The sequence below is a fragment of the Melospiza melodia genome, chromosome 3, assembly GCF_035770615.1.
Source record: "Melospiza melodia melodia isolate bMelMel2 chromosome 3, bMelMel2.pri, whole genome shotgun sequence".
NCBI classification, from domain to species: Eukaryota; Metazoa; Chordata; class Aves; order Passeriformes; family Passerellidae; genus Melospiza; species Melospiza melodia.
Window position 1 is genome coordinate 68,074,384 of NC_086196.1, and position 15,035 is coordinate 68,089,418.

Genomic DNA, 15,035 nt, shown 5'->3' on the forward strand with positions numbered 1-15,035 from the left:
TTCCTTCTGGGGTCTGTTGACATCATGGCTGCAGCTACTTGGTGTTGAAAAAAAAACAAGTGAGGACGCACCTATTTTTTCACTTTTTTACTTTAGGCACAGGGATACCTTTAGTAGCATCATAAGAGAAGAGGTAGGCAAACATGAAAGCTCTTTGCTTCAAATGCTTTAATTCCCACTGTATCTTCCCCCAGATAACTGGATTGAAAAACTAAGCATTGTCTGTTTGGTTTTTTAATAGTATTCTCTTGTGTGCCATTTGACCATTGCATATTTCAGACCTTTTCCACTCTGGCACTGGACTAACAGGTTTCTGGACTTCGTGGGCAGGACACTGGAGGGGCTAAAAGAGCGTGAAGGGATTGGTTTGTTTGGTTTTTTAGGTCCTTGATTCTCACTTCTCACTCTAGGCAAACCCTTAGATTTTTTCAGATTGCCAGATGGGAGGTCTCTCTTCTGCCCTAGTGAGTCATGGACTGGCTGGATTACAGGTCATGTCGTCTCTTCTTCATAGTGCCATGGCACGGTGTTTGTTCAAGCCTGAGTCTATCCAGACTGTAAATTTTATTGACAATTTTAAGGTTGCAAATTTCTGGGTTAGGTGTGTGGTATTCTTTCATCTGACCCCAAGTATGCCAGACTATGTCATGTTTACTTATATTATAAAAACACCTTGGTTGCTTTGAAAGGTTGGTCTGTAAAGGAGTTAGGAAATTAAACGTACTTGTTTGGGGTAGGCATCATTTAAACTTGACCGTGAGAGTTTTGTTCCATCCATTTCTTGCATGTTTTACTGTTATTTAAGAGAGGCTGCATGCTGACAGTTTCTTGGCCTGGAGATAAAAAGTCCTGCTTACTACCCAGGTTTGATAGTCTGATGGAAAATTGTCTCCACGATGTATAACACCGCTGGGATTATTTCTAGCCATTACCGTTGGTCTCATTTTACAACTGTTCACATTATGTAATTTGATACTCATTTAATTTAATGAGAGGATGCTGCAGACTTACTTATGACTCTGCAGGACAACTTGGATGCTTTGGCCACCTCTGTTAGCCCTGCCAAAGGAGGAAGAGCGTGTTTCTTACAGGACATGTTACAACATCTTTAATACCTTTATTATCCGTGCTTCCCAAATTGCCACAGATGGGAGGGCGACTTGCCTGGGGTGTAGATTATACTGGAATGGCAGGAGAATTTTAACTTTTTTTTTTTTTCTTGAACTTTTTATTAGACTTCTGTTGTAAGGTTATCAGGAGGTATTAATGGGCTTTTCCTTTTGTTGCAGATGGAATTTCATGACTTGCTGTATTTTGAATAGGACGAGGAGATGTGTCTGATAAGGTAAGAGAAGAGGGTAAGATAAACATGTTCCTACACAAAGGTGTCACACTTGATGGTTTTTTGGATTGAGGATAATTTTTTTTTTCTCTGGCAGAACCATGCAAATAATTGTGCTAATTATTTTGAAGTTAAATCTCTAAGCCTCTAAGCTTCTGAGCAGAAACCATCTCTGTTCTCTACAGCTTGTGACCAGTTCTTTCCTCTGGTGAGCTCATGTACAAAGACCAGAAGACAAAAAGCGGGGCACAGGGGTTAGCAAGGTAGTCACGCTATTATTTTAGAGCTTTTTTTTTTTTCAAGTAACAGAGGATGTAGAGAAATTTTTCTTTCGTTTTGAGATATTGCCTCCCCCCACATCCCCACCCCAAGATATTCAAAAGTTCAAAAGATCTTTGAGCTGTTTTAAGTTCTACACCTTAAAACTTGTTTTTCTTGTTGCGGTATTCTCAAATTTGGACTGGTTTTTATTAGAACAAGAGTATATATGTGTAGAAATGCTCTAGATTTGAGTTTGAAATTAATATTTGCTGTCCCTAATGTGCTGAAGGAAGCTGCAAGTTTGCTGATCTTTTAAAATTTATCTTCTCATAGCATTTTTAAAAGGTAGTGTTTAGGTGGATACTTTTTTCCTTATGGATTCTACTTCAGAGGTTTCCACTGTTAGAGAGGAGTAGATGCCTGTAAAACTCTTAGGTGTTGGGAGAACCATATTCAAACAACAAAGAGCCAAGCACAAAAGTAGTATTACCTAGAGATTGTCACTGTCTTTCAGTGTACAATCCACGCTGCAGCTATCCTGCTCTATCACTTGTTTGTTTCATTTTTGTCTCCCCCTTCTTCCTGAGTTCTGTACAATTTACAGGCTTCAAAAATCCCTATTGTTCTTTTTGGCTTTTGGTTGGAAAATGTCATGGAAACAGCTAAATGCATGATGCCATTGTATGAGGATCAGGGCTAAATGACTTATTCCTTGGATTCAGACATTTAGCTCTTGTAGACGCTCTTGAGGTTTTTTTTGTTTGTTTTTTTTTTGTTTGTTTGGGTTTTTTGTTTTTTTTTTTTTTTTTTTTTTTGTTGTTGTTCTTTTTTCATATAAGTTTTGTTTTTCAAGGAGGTTGGATTTATTTTTGGAGGGTGACTGCTCAAGCAAGAACTGAAAACTTCGAATGACTCTTGGCACTGTGTATATGCAAGAATCAAAGACTTGGTGGCTGCCTGTTTTTTCTTTTTTTTTTGCAAGTATTAGACATTTTGTCCATTCAAACCACCCTCTTTCATGGCACTGTTGGATCTTGTTATGAATATTTTATGTAAGGCTTACTCTGTACACGAAGGTGGTCTTGTGTGTGTATAGTTGGTAAACCCAGCTCTCCAGGTGGGAGAGCTTGCAGTGTGCAGCACTGTTACACAAAGCACCTCGCATACCTCATTTGTTATGTAAACAAGCTGCTTCGCTTGCACGTGTTCCAACCAGTCCTTCTATCCTCCAAGAATGGGTAATTAAAATTGTTTTCAGGAGACCTCTTAGAGTTCCCAGCCCAACTGCCCTGGCACCCCTGTGCACCACCCCTGCCGCGCGGTGCCAGCGGCGCTGCGGTGGCTGGAGGCTGAGCGGTGCCCGCTGTGGCACTGCCACCCGTGTGTGTGTGTGCTCTTGTTGAAAAGAAACTCAGCTAGGATGGGACAGGTAGAAGTGCTCGTGTTCAGGCTGCTTTGTTCAGATTCAGTTCACTGAGAAGTCTGTTTGTCCAGCGTCAAAGCAATGCGGGGGACTTGGGTGTGCGTCAGCAATGGGGACAGGACAATTTGGTGAGACAACAATTCAGTCATTCAGCTGCTGGTTTTTCCTGAAGACATTATTCTCATGTATTATATATGTATTTTATAGTGTACATATATTACACGGTGTAATTTTGTGTACTGCTCTCTTCTGTGGAGTAAATATTGACAAATCTTTGTGCTGTAGCATGGGCAGCTCTTGTAGCACAGCAGCTGATTGCTATTGTACTGTCTCTCCCAGTGCAAGTTCACTCTCCCCTTGGCTTGTAAAACAACCACTGAGGAGGGTCTGTTTCTCGAAATCTCTTCAACTTGAGGCCATGACACCTCCATGACACCTCCTTTCACCACAGCTTTATTGCCAGCCCTGGGCATGTGCAAACTGTGAGGTAGAGCCCAGCAACTGGCCTGGCATTAAAATGAGATTCTGTGATGCTGAAGAAGTAGCACTTTCCACTGGCTGTCATCTTTCACCTTTAAAAGGAAATATTCTGTCCTCATTTTGTGTGATACCTTCTCAGTGTAAAATTCAATTCTGAGCTAGGAATGGGTGTATTTTGCTCTCCTTTCTCCAAGAGGCCTTTATTTATCCTTTCCCCAGCAGCCTGGGCTGGAGAAATGCTACTGTCCCACTCCTGGTCCTCCTGTCTTCCAAGAAGTGTCTGTCCTGGTCATGTTCCTTCTCAAGGCTGCAGGTGTCACTCATTCTTTGAACCATCCCTAGCTACTAAAGATGTCATCAGTGTTACTTCATTTATTTCATTTTTTTAACCTCCTGCTTCCTTTCTGCATTCCCTCTCCTCATTTACATTTAGGTTTTCTTCCTTCCATACAGTCATCTGGATTCTGCCCCAAACATGACTTCATGTCTTGACTGTGCTTCCTATCAATGTTTTTCCTTAGTTGCTTAGTTTTCATGGATATTTCCTGACCCATTCCCTTCTGTTTCTTCTTCAGGACAAGCCAGTCTGATGCACTCCTACGTTTCATGCTGCCATTGCAATTAAAGGCGTTTAGATACCATTTAAAGCAACAATAGATGGTCCACTCTGTGCAGAAATAATTTTGTTTTAATGCTAGCCATGGTGACTTCCTTGTAATGGCTGGCTTTTGGCATCTCTTCTCCTGATTACATGACAGGGTAGAATTAAAAAAATGAATAATAGCTCTTTTGATATTCTTGAAGCCTTGTGATGAAATTATGAGACTTGGCAAGCTTGCAATGATGTTATAGGTGCCAGACCTCTCACCCAATATTTTCTTTTCCTTCCCCCATATTTCCCTGTGCCTTTATCTTGCTTCCTTCTGAGCAATCCGGAGCCCTTGTGAATTGCAAGTCCAGTTTCTCATGAAGTCTGCTCAATAGCTCAGATCATAAATATAAAATCATTCTATAAGGCCTCATCTATTTTCAGAGTTACACTTACGAGATAAAAATTACTTTGATAGCTGAAACAGCATTGTGTCACTTGTGAAAGGAAATGACAAGGAAGTAACTGTTATCAGGCCTATTTTCACCCACTGTTAGCTTAGACCTGACAAATGGTGTCTGCAAGGTCTCTTAACAGTTCCAAATTAGGTTGCCAATTAATATTGACTATCTAAAAAGCAGTAGGTTGATGTATATTCTATTATTAATAGCTGTTAATGCCCTTCATAATAGTAATCTGTTTTGCAAACATTTTCTGGTTGTTCTTTTCTAACAAGTCTTGGCAGTGAAACCCTCGATTTTACACATGCAGAACCACAGTAACTCGTTGAAGTGTTTGTGTGGGTTTTGTTGTTTTGTTTTTGTTTTTTTTTTTTTGTTTTTTTTTTCCATTTTGGGTATGTTTGTCTTGTTTACTGGGAGTAATGCTTGATTTTGATGAGACCAAATAGAGGCAAAGTCCAGGAATTATTTCTGTCTAAACTGGTAAATTGTGGTTTCTTCTTGTGTTAGTGGAGGTCAGCACAAAGCTCTTGCATCACTGCTAGATGAATTTTAATAATTTCCTTTGACATTGCCAGTGAATACTTTTGTCTCTACAGAAGAAAAATTTCTCAGTAAGAAAGGTAATTTGAATAAAATGGTAACAGGTAATTTGAGTTTCTTTTCTTGTGCTACTTAGCTGTTATGTCACAATATGTGGAAAGTACCTGGAAAGCACAAGGAGAAAAATGGGAAATCTCATGCATGAGGAAAAGCCTCTAGATAAGAGTGTGTAGGGGGAGAATATATACATAAATGTAGACATCAAGGTAAATGCTTTTTTCTTTTCTTTTTCTTCCAGAAAATTTGAATATTTGCACAATCTGATGTTGCAAGTTTTAAATGCTTAACACTTCTAAAAGAATAAATTACTTCAGTGCCTGAATTTGTAGATAACTGTCAGCTTCAAAGGATCAAGGAAGGAATGTCTGGAGAGCTCAGTATAGGCAGGTATCAGGCAGAAGATAGAAATGAGGGGAGTACAGCTAATATACCAGAGACCTAGATGTAATTTTATATATGAATTAAGACTAATTATGCTACAAAAAGCAGATTTCTGTGGTTCTGCTTTTAGTGTAAGTGTAGGGTACTCACTTCCCCCTCCACATCTCTGTCACACTGGGTTTCCCAAACTGCTTTTTACAAGAATTGTGTTGCTTCTGTAAAAATTAAGAAAGAAAATTAACCTATTTAATACTTTTTCCAGCTACCCTTACAGAAAGGACTACCTTTGGCTTTGGAAAATCCTTGTGAGCTGGCTCTCTAAGAAATAAGTAACTTTGCAGTCTTGACTAAGCAATTAAAAGAAACTGAAATCAGTACTGTAAAATGCACATTAAAGCTATAGGGATGAGGTGGAAAGAGCCATTTCAGCTTCTGCTTGAGAAGTGAACTGATCTGGAGTTCCCCTTGGAGTGTGTGAGCACAAAGGGGAGGGGTAGGTGAGGTGTGTGGTCTCTGGGGTGCTTGTTGCCTGTCTTTCACTCCAGCCAGTGAGCCAGGGCAGGGTGCTCAACCTGGCCAGAACCACTGGCTTACACTTCTCCCTAGGGTTATTTTCCTGACCCAGGTGCTCTGGGCTACAGAGCGGTGCCAGGGCAGCTCCTGGGGGCTGCAGTTGTCCCTTCAGGGTGGGCACTCACTCCAGCAGGACTGTGGGGTGATGGGAGCATCAGTGCTGGTGCTAACCCCGGAGCCCACCACCCTGGCTGGACACGCCCTCATTTCATCCTTCCTTGGTGTTGGTGGTGTGATGGAGCTGGGAGATGGAGAGTGGGAGCAGGTGACCCTCCCCTGGTGACCCTCCCCTGGTGACACACAGGGCACCAGCTCTGCAGCTGGGACTGGCTGCCAACTTCAGTGATTGAAAATAGCTCTGCCAGCCAGAAACTTCCAACTGCAGCTCTGCTAATGACTGGTGGTGTGGTTTTGGGCAACTCCCTTGGTTGTCTTTGAGTCAGCTCCCCTTTCAGTAAAAAGAGGATGATACTTACTGTTGAAGTGATTAATTATGGTTCTTCAGGTGCCAAAGTCCTGCCATGTATTCTTGCCCTTGGTATGGAGAACCTTCTCTGCTTTTGTTAAGCCTGGCTCCAGGAAGATGACCAAAGTGCCAACCACCACTACCAGTCTTTTGAATCTTGGCCCCTCTCTTCCTCTTTTCCTTTATCTCTGCATCTCCCTCTTGAGTGTCCATTATTCATATCAAACCTTTCCTGAATTAAAGACAGGGTGCCAGATAGAGTTAAAAGGAAAATTTCAGTTGAGGCTCCTAGCAGTGAGGTTAAGGGTTTGCTACTGGTTTAGTGAGATACAGAAATGTTCTGCTTTTTTCTCTGAAACCCATTCCGTGTGAAGGTTGTGCAGTTTCCAAGCTCAGAGTTGGCTGCCAACTTCAGACATGCTAGTAACTTGCTGGCTTTTAAAAAATATATAAAATAAACAAGTCTAAAAATAATATTTGGGGGAGTGGCTGAGTGAAGAATTGCAAAATTCACATATGCAATTAGATTTAACTTAACCACCACCCAGATATTTAAATGACAGGAAGATAATAGTTAAGGTACCCAGACAGAGCTTAGAGAACACCAAAGGCTGGTTTGCTGTTAATCTAACACAAAAAATGTGTTGTCTGGGTTCATGAGTGACCTCCAGCTGCAGGTGGTAACTTCTGCTCCAGGTGGAAGAGAGGATGTGTTGAAGGGGCTGAGAGTTCTCCCTTTTCCACCCACTGGGGTTTAAGGAGCAGGCAGCTCCCAGTGCTCCTGCTGGGTGCCTTTCTGCAGCCCAGGCAGCCAAGCACACAGGGTGGGACTCTGTTGACTCTCTGGTGGCCCTGATGGTGCTCAGACAGTAGCCAGGGCCCTGGTGACTTATGGACTTCATAAAGCCCAAGGAATGGGCTTTAGTTTTAGAAAACAGAGTCTCTGAAGTACATTCAAAGGCTTCTGTCCCCAAAATGAGCATCTGGTGTCTGTTCGTCCTGTCCTGCTAGAGTAAATCATGAACATCTCACTCAGTGATTTTTTAGTGAGTGCATAACTTCTGGTGTTACCTTACAGAGATGTCCTTTTCTGACTGTAAATGACAGTAGGAGGCCCATCCCATTTTTGTTTCTCTTTATCCACGGAGAGATGTAATATAGTACCTGGATGTATAGTATAATGCATAGTACTTTTGTTGAATACAAGTTGCTATCAGTTAAAAAGTGGAGAGAGACACAGATGGATATCATAAACTTTGTTTCTCAAACCTGCCGAAATCACTTCACGTGCCTTGTTTATCCACACAAAAATTTGAATCCCCAGCACCCATTAACATCAGGTAGAGCAGCAGAACAGTAGATTTCTGTCTGTCCTGGAGCTCTGGCAAAAGCCTTGAATACCCTGAACTGAGGCCTTGGAGCACTTTGAAGACAAATGAACCTTAATTTGAATATTCTAAGGGCGTGTAGGGAGCAGCAGGTGCTTCTGAAGAGTTGTGCTCCAGGAGCCGTACTTGTTGGGATTAACTGAATGCAGAGGTCTGTGCTTGTGAATGGAGAGCACTGCTGCAGTGGGAAGGATGTAAATGCCAAAGGAATTGCACAAGATTTTAGTCAGCTGGATAAGATAGAAAGTGCTTCTTGGAGAAACTGCATTTAGCAAGCTTGCTGTCAATGAGTTTCTGAGCATACTACGCATCATATCAATCAACTGTAATTATGTACAGTCAGGCTGAGAAGATTAATTCTGAATTCTTGAAAACCATTTCATCTGACCAGAAGCTTCTTTTGGGGGCCTAGCTTTGGCTAATGTGTTCTTTATCTTCTGAGTAAATTTTGGTAGAGACATTTAGCCATTTTGTTGGTAAGTCACTGATAACCATTATCCTCTTGGATAAGCCAAATATGCAGACTGTTTAAACTCTTTATATAAGATGTATTCTCTGAATCTTTCACTGTTCTTGTGGTATTTTCTTTTCCAAAGTGAATAGACCAGAAATGCATGTTGCCCTTGTTGTTACTGTTTTTTAGATAACGCTCTCCCTCCCTGCCTTGCCTTATACAAAAAAATGCTTTTCTCCATCCAGAGGTTACGCTTCCTTGCTTAGCTGCAGATTTGTGCAGGAAATTTAGTGTCTAGATGGTGTCTGCTGTAACCCCCAGTCATTTTTTACAGGATTGCTGCCTTCCCAAGTGCAGTTCCCCAAGGGTATCTCTTGAAGTTCTTAATTATTTTTTTTTAATTCCTAGAAGTTTGTCATTTTGTGTCATGGCTGTATTAAAACCAGCTGCTGCTCTGACAAACTATACCTAGCTAAAAGTATACTTTACCACAAAGTAACCTTACTAGTGTTTAGCTTCCCATTGCTCCAGGTTTCATGTTCTGTACAGATGACAAGAATTGGTTTTATATTTTCCTTCTGATCCCTGGTAATGGCAATGGACAGCATCCCATCAGGCCCCCAAAATACCAAGAAAAAAATACAAGAAGAGGTACATGGTGTCATTACAAATAACACAGGATTTTGTATCATTGAACTTCTTGTACTCTGCAGTTTAGGTTTGTGTGAACATAATTACAGCTTTGAATTCTTTCTTTTAAATATTGCATGTATGTGGGGGAGTAGTTGTTTTGTTTTTGCTAAGTAGCATTTTTCCAGACAATTGCATTCATACCACTTGTGTTCTTTTTTGAAGGTTAAATTTAATATTGATAGGGTTTTTTGTCTAGTTTTTATATGAGATTAAGTACCAGACAGTTGCACGTTTACCATCAGCTAATAGTCAAAAGGTACAGTCTCACAAAGACTTGGCTAAAACTAAATGAATAGCTCTCAATTTCCTGTGGGTGTGGGGTTTTGTGTGAGTGTGTGCACTGCTTACCAATAAGGAATGGAGCAACTTTCTTGTGAGATAGCTATGCTGCCAACTTTTATACTGCTGAAGTAATTTTGTTAAACAGGAGAAAGAAAAAAAGTTCATAAATTGTCAAAAGGAATTTGACTGCAATGTGTGCCAGCAGGGTTGGGTCTGTTTTTCCTCCTCCATTTTATCAGGAGGAAAGTAGGCTCATTGCTTTTGTACTTTATTGGCCTTTTGCTTTCAAATGGTGAGCCTTAACAGTATACTGCTTTCATGATTTATTTCAACAGTTGCCTGTGACTGTAGTATTTGAACACACCTCGTGGAGATTAAAAAGGTCAAGGCATTTACTTCCATAGAGGTGCTGTACACAGCCTCATTTTGGGCATCCCGCTGTGGAGTGACTCAGTGGCCTTGGGGCAGTGTGGGAAGGCTGTGGGGATTTGAGTGATGGTACCAAAGCCATCTTCTGCTGGTCAGGGAATGCTCTGTTTGCTCTGTTGCAGATGAATTTTACCTCTAATATATGCTAGTGTTGTCACTTTGATCCTGTGCATTGCTGGGTGTTACTCTTAATGATGGCATGCTATTTCTTCTGCAAAGGAGAAGTCTGCACACTCTGGCCCTTACCTGTCTGTGCTGTTAAAAGACAGCAAAATGAGTAAACCTGATTGTGTACCACTTAAACTTCCTCAGGATTTCTTGAGTAGACAGCTTGGAAGAACAAATTATCTCTGTCATTTTCTCTCTGCTTTCTTCTCCCGACTTGCAGCTTAAAAAATCATCCCCTTTAGTAGCCTTAAGAGAGATAGATGAGGAAGTCTTCATTCAAAGTATTCTCTGAAGTTGAATTAGTTACACCATCAGTCCCACTAACAAAGCTCAGTGGAAGAAGAACTTTTTTTGTAGGATATCCAACAAGCTTTTACTGATTGAAAAACATGCCTGGGATATATACCTGTGCAACTTACTGTGTAACTTTTTCCTTCTATGATCTTTTGGATGGCCCATGCTGCCTAGAAAACTTGGCATTTCTTCCAGGAGAGATTGTTGGAGAACTCTCCAGGGATGTCTGTGTGATCTCTAGCAATTGTTACATGTGTGCTCCATGTGTCACTGACTCAGGGAGCAGCTGCTGTTCCTCAGTTCTGCTTTGAGGGTCAGAGCCAGATGAGGGTGTGTTCTTGCTTCTCCAGTTTTCAGATGTGGTGTGAGGGAATGAAAGGAGTAAGATGGCATGCTCTCAATAACCCTGATGAAGAATGAGTCTTGAAATTATTTGTAGCTCTGATTATTTAACACACAAAAGGAGGTGAAAACTCTTGTTTAATGTAGCCTTCAGCAGGATCAGTAGCTGAGGATCATCTGGAGGATGGATGGTCTGGAGTTCTGACATTGGTTTCTGCTGAGACTTTGTATTACATGAGGTTTGAGTGGAAGTAGCAATGGCCTCTGTTCAGCAAAGCCATAGGTGATACTGGTTAACACAAGGTTTTCTCTTACATTATTGAAGTGCTTTTATTAAAACAAGAAAGATGAGTGTATGGCCAGATGTTGATGGATCCTGGTGCAAGAATCAAAGCAAGCAATACTCTTTAGGGACTAGTGAGTCACATACAGTTTGGAGATCCTGTGCTGTCTGTCATGCAAGACAAATTCACATTGCATAGGCTGCCTTTTTTCCATGCATGGCTTTGGTGTCTCTACTGATTAAATTTTAAATTATTTCCTTATGTTTTTAGCTGCTGATGTAATGCTAAAGTGTTACTCTATTTCTGATTGCTTGTCCTCTTTTATATATGGTATATTTTCTTCTTTCTTAAAGAAATACACTTTTATTTAATTGTAGAATAGCACCTCAGGAATAGTTGAAGGTGAGAGATAGGTCTTCTGTGTTACTTTTCTTCTGTTTGAAACAAATTGAGACTTACCTGATACTGTCTAGCAGTCTCTTGCTGATCCAGGGAAATAATCTTTAAAGACCAGGTCCTGAGAGTATTCTTTTCATTTGGAAGGGGTTAATTGGAAGGTTCAGTTAGGCTGAACATGAGCTTTTCGTGTTCAGACAGTGTGCCTGGGACATAGAAACACAACTATACAGATTGTTGTAGGTAGAAATGTGGTTTGTATAAATAGTTTTCTTAGCAGGTGATGAACTTTTTCCTTAATCATTTAATTACTTAATTTTGGGAAATCTTTGGGGGAAGAAAATATCTAGGAACCTCTGCCAGACACTTACATAGGTGTGGCAGTAGAGAAAGGAACGATGATCTGAAGTTGGATGCAGGGCAGGAAGCACTGGATCAAAGGTTGTCCAGAAATGATGAAATACAGATTTTTGGGAAGCAGGACATGAGGATTTCTGGTGGTTAGCCCAACAGCAAGTCACTATAGCCTCAGAGTTTCCACCTGTGTGAGACAATTTATAATAGAAGCCTCAGAAGTTCTGTGAAAGTACTAAATTACTGCTTTCAGTGGAAGATCAGAGGATGCTTTGAATAAAGCTTTACAAAAGTGCACAGTGTTCTTACACACAAACTATTTGGTATTAATAGTATCTCTTAAATGACAAGGAAGGTGAAATGTGCCAGATTTGTGAAGCTGGAGAAATGTTTGCTCATTATTTTGAAAGAGATAGAAAGTGCAGATGGAGAAGGGAGGATTGAAACCTAGGTTTGGAGCAAAAAGTCCTTTGGGCTGTCATCATGGATGTGGCTTGGAAATCCTTCATTTTGTTACCTTGTGTCTGCCAATTGGCTTTGTAGGTGGCTGAGCATATTTCTGAGCAGGCTGGGAGGGAAGAGGGTGTTCACCAGTGCGGAGTAGTGCGGGGCAGAGGAAGCTGCTGCGCAAACTCTCTCTTTGAAGATGTGGCAAACCAGGAACTGCTGCAGTCCTTTTCTTAAATAGGAAATACATGCAGCCACAAAAGAAAAGTGACTGGCTGGAGCCTGTGGTAGAAATATGAAGTTGCAAGAAGTAGTCTTTCAGCCTACTTTGGTGTTGGGATAATAGTTCAAAAGCTGAAAGAAGGCCGATCCTGCAGAATAACAATTGGCAGCATTTCCACAGAATGATTGTGCTTTCATGGAATCACAGAATGTTTTGAGTTGGACCTTAGGGATCATCTCGTTGCAACCTCCCTGCCATGGGCGTGGACACCTCCCACTAGACCAGGCTGCTCAGAGCTCCATCCAAGGCTCATCCTGGCCTTGAACACTTCCAGGGATGGGGCATCCACAGCTTCTCTGGGCAACCTGTGCCAGTGCCTCAGCACCCTCACAGGGAAGAATTTATTCCAGAATTACAGCAATGCCTTTATCCATGCTGCTTGGTGTCACTGAGATGAAGGGAATCTCCATAGTGGGGGGATCATTGCAGCCCTGTCCCCAGCTTCAGTGTCTGTGTCCTGCCCATGCTCCAGGTGTCTGCCACAGGCTTGATGTGGGCTTACAAAAATGGTGTGGTTTGCTTGAAAGCAGCTCACAGAGAATGGGAAGGGTTCCCATTGTCTCAGATGGCTGAGCCTCTTGCTGTGTTTCAGTTGGGTTGTTAACAGTGAGGTGTGACCTTTCTGTGAGCAGGTGAGAAGTGAAAGTTCTGCCTCTCCCTTGCTTGGATACTGCATGCTCAGAAATGAGGAAATAGCTTTAACTTTGTGATGGAGGCCAAAACACTAAAAAAAGCCCCAAACCCACTTATTCAGAGAAGTGAGTCCTCAGCTTGATTATTTAGGAGCAACTACGTGATGGTCAGGGTGTGTTCTCCTGATGGACAAGTTGGCCATCCTTTGTTAGGTATGGCACATGAAACATTCATTTTTAAATGAGCTGTGGTAGATATGTTCTAAAATCCTAGGGAAGGCTTTGTGGCTAGTAATTAATTCTGGTAATTAATTCTGCTGTTGGGCTAGGGTTCATCAAAGGGTTGCATAGGTTTTACTTAGGCAACAGTAACCTGAGGAGTTGTGTTGAAATTTCTTTGACCTTTGTTAAAAAGTTAAAGCCCTATTAAAGTTTAGCCTGGGAGAACACCTTTAGGTCTACATTGTATTCCAGTTCTAGGAATAAATCCATACAGGAAAAACAGCACTGAGCACTTTGGTCTGGCATCTAGATCCTTCTTTTAAAGGGAATCCTCTCATACACACTGTAGCATCAGCTGAGCTCACCACCTCTGAGTCTGCTGTCATGATGGGTTCAGTGCTCCCCTTCATGCTGCTTTTCCAGCACATCACTGCAATGCTGGTGCCATTTGTCTAAAAGATAAAGTGCTCTTACTCTAAAAAAGCAAAAGTAGTACAACTGAATTGCTATTTTGTCTATAAATATTACTGCTGTTTAATAATGGTGATAAGAATTCTCTTTTTTGGGCTGAAAGCAGAAGCAGCACTATGTTCTGAGTCAAGTTCAACCACAGGGATTTTTTTATAGTCATTAAATGCCTTATTGTATTTAAAAAACCAAAACAAATATTTTTGTTTTGGAAGAATGAGTATCTGATATGACAGCATAGAGCAAAAGTTTATTATGCATATACAGTTGAAATAAGTTAACTTGTTTAAACTGTATTGTAGAAGCAGTGCTTCTGCATTTGAAAAAGTTTCATGACTTCATATAACCATATCAACATGTTTCCATAGTTAATTTCCAGCCTACAATTGTATTATGCCTTGTCTAATGGAACATCATAATATTAAGTAAACCAATAACCCTAATGTTCATGTTGCTGATGCTTTATTAAATACTACATAAAGAAAAAAAACCCAACCAAACACCAAAACAACAGCAAAACAACAAACTGCAATCCTGCACTGACTTAACCAGGATATGTTTTGACTTGTTAAGTTTTTTTGTAGGGGGAAAGTGGAGGTCACATCTAAAAAAGCTGCATCCAATGCTCAGAATGGATCAGCACACAACACTATGCTGGACAGTTGTGTACTGTTGCTTGAGAGGACATCAAATATGCACCCAGTGCTGTTCAGTGCTTTTCTGCAGAGAAGAACAGACTTTATGCTGGGACTTCCATAACATTTATGTATGTCCACAAATATGCTGCAAATAGACAATTAGTGCAGTGAGTATGAACGGGTGATGAGGCAATGTGATTACTTGGAAAGGAAAGGGAGAAGTAAGAGCCTGGTACTGGTAATTACACTAAACAAAGCTATTTCTTTCTAAATTTGAAAATGCCACCAAAAATCAGGGATACAGCAAATATGCCCTCTGTCACACAGGGAGTCAATTTCCTTGTGGTGTGGGCTTATTTGAGCAGTCTGAATGTTAGCACAGGCCAGTCCAGCTCCGTACATTCTGCAGAGGGTAGGGCTTGCTGCATTCAGGAGAGTGTTTACATTGGAAGGGAACTGGGGTGGTGGGCAGGAGCTTACAAGACACAGAGGCCTTGCAGCTCTGCTGAAAGACTGGATATGTTTCTTGGATGCAAAAGCCAAGCGTGTCTTCTAGGAGTATATAATGTTTTACCAGTGTGTGATGGCACAGGATCATTACTGGAATACAGAGTCCAATTCTTACGTGCCTGCAGAAAGCTGAGAGATTGATTACAGTTGGAAAACCTGTTTTACTGTTAGA

General features: G+C 41.1%; 1 protein-coding gene across 8 annotated transcripts in view; it reads left to right on the forward strand.

The window, feature by feature from the left end:
• The window catches only part of TRERF1 (transcriptional regulating factor 1), a 97,775-nt gene that overhangs the window by 27,068 nt on the left and 55,672 nt on the right, over nt 1-15,035 (forward strand). For 6 of the 8 annotated variants that reach the window (XM_063152123.1, XM_063152124.1, XM_063152119.1 and 3 more), the window contains one exon: nt 1,290-1,345. The gene's annotated coding sequence lies outside the window, so the exon portion shown is untranslated. Of the gene's footprint in view, nt 1-1,289; nt 1,346-1,527; nt 1,606-15,035 lie in introns of all 8 variants that reach the window. The other 2 variants (XM_063152120.1, XM_063152121.1) reach the window with 1 other exon arrangement.